This window comes from Staurois parvus, unplaced genomic scaffold (genome assembly GCF_062004578.1).
Source record: "Staurois parvus isolate SC_StPar_1 unplaced genomic scaffold, SC_StPar_1.0 ptg000022l, whole genome shotgun sequence".
In the NCBI taxonomy this organism is placed as follows: domain Eukaryota; kingdom Metazoa; phylum Chordata; class Amphibia; order Anura; family Ranidae; genus Staurois; species Staurois parvus.
The window spans coordinates 8,123,405-8,125,649 of NW_028317818.1; positions in this window are offsets into that span (position 1 = coordinate 8,123,405).

Sequence of the window (2,245 nt, forward strand, 5' to 3'; positions counted from 1 at the left end):
AGACTGCAGGCGTGGTACAGGAGATGGTCACAGACCGCAGGCCTGGTACAGGAGAGTGCCACAGACTGCAGGCATGGTACAGGAGAGTGTCACAGACCGCAGGCATGGTACAGGAGAGGGTCACAGACTGCAAGCGTGGTACAGGAGAGGGTCACAGACTGCAGGCATGGTACAGGAGAGGGTCAAAGACTGCAGGTGTGGTAGAGGAGAGGGTCACAGACTGCAGGCGGGGTACAGGAGAGGGTCACAGGCTGCAGGCACGGTACAGGAGAGCGTCACAGATTGCAGGCCTGGTACAGGAGAGGGTCACAGACTAAAAGCAAGGTACAGGAGAGGGTCACAGACTGCAGGCCTGGTACAGGAGAGGGTCACAGACTAAAAGCAAGGTACAGGAGAGGGTCAAAGACTGAAGGCAAGGTACAGGAGAGGGTCACATTCTTCATGCACGGAACAGGAGAGGATCACAGACCGCAGGCACAGTACAGGAGAGGGTCACAGACTGCAGGCGTGGTACAGGAGAGGGTCACAGACTGCAGGCGTGGCACAGGAGAGGGTCACAGACTGCAGGTGGGGTACAGGAGAGGGTCATAGACTGCAGGCGTGGTACAGGAGAGGGTCACAGACTGCAGGCGTGGTACAGGAGAGGGTCACAGACTGCAGGCGTGGTACAGGAGAGGGTCACAGACTGCAGGCGTGGTACAGGAGAGGGTCACAGACTGCAGGCGTGGTACAGGAGAGGGTCACAGACTACAGGCCTGGTACAGGAGAGGGTCACAGACTGCAGGCATGGTACAGGAGAGTGTCACAGACCGCAGGCATGGTACAGGAGAGGGTCACAGACTGCAGGCGTGGTACAGGAGAGGGTCACATTTTGAAGGCAAGGTACAGGAGAGGGTCACAGACTGCAGGCACGGAACAGGAGAGGGTCACAGACTGCAGGCAGAGTACAGGAGAGGGTCACAGACTGCAGGCGGGGTACAGTAGAGGGTCACAGACTGAAGGCAAAGTACAGGAGAGGGTCAAAGACTGAAGGCAAAGTACAGGAGAGGGTCACAGACTGCAGGCGTGGTACAGGAGATGGTCACAGACCGCAGGCCTGGTACAGGAGAGTGCCACAGACTGCAGGCATGGTACAGGAGAGTGTCACAGACCGCAGGCATGGTACAGGAGAGGGTCACAGACTGCAAGCGTGGTACAGGAGAGGGTCACAGACTGCAGGCATGGTACAGGAGAGGGTCAAAGACTGCAGGTGTGGTAGAGGAGAGGGTCACAGACTGCAGGCGGGGTACAGGAGAGGGTCACAGACTGCAGGCGGGGTACAGGAGAGGGTCACAGACTGCAGTCGTGGTACAGGAGAGGGTCACAGACTGCAGGCGTGGTACAGGAGAAGGTCACAGACTTCAGGCATGGTACAGGAGAGGGTCACAGACTGCAGGCGGGGTACAGGAGAGGGTCACAGACTGCAGGCATGGTACAGGAGAGGGTTAAAGACTGCAGGTGTGGTACAGGAGAGGGTCACAGACTGCAGGCGGGGTACAGGAGAGGGTCAAAGACTGCAGGCGGGATACAGGAGAGGGTCAAAGACTGCAGGTGTGGTACAGGAGAGGGTCACAGACTGCAGGCGTGGTACAGGAGAGGGTCACAGACTGCAGGCGTGGTACAGGAGAGGGTCACAGACTGCAGGCGGGGTACAGGAGAGGGTCACAGGCTGCAGGCACGGTACAGGAGAGCGTCACAGATTGCAGGCCTGGTACAGGAGAGGGTCACAGACTAAAAGCAAGGTACAGGAGAGGGTCACATTCTTCATGCACGGAACAGGAGAGGATCACAGACCGCAGGCACAGTACAGGAGAGGGTCACAGACTGCAGGCATGGTACAGGGGAGGGTCACAGACTGCAGGTGGGGTACAGGAGAGGGTCATAGACTGCAGGCGTGGTACAGGAGAGGGTCACAGACTGCAGGCGTGGCACAGGAGAGGGTCACAGACTGCAGGTGGGGTACAGGAGAGGGTCATAGACTGCAGGCGTGATACAGGAGAGGGTCACAGACTGCAGGCGTGGTACAGGAGAGGGTCACAGACTGCAGGCGTGGTACAGGAGAGGGTCACAGACTGCAGGCGTGGTACAGGAGAGGGTCACAGACTGCAGGCGTGGTACAGGAGAGGGTCACAGACTGCAGGCCTGGTACAGGGGAGGGTCACAGACTGCAGGCGTGGTACAGGAGAGGGTCACAGACTGCAGGCAT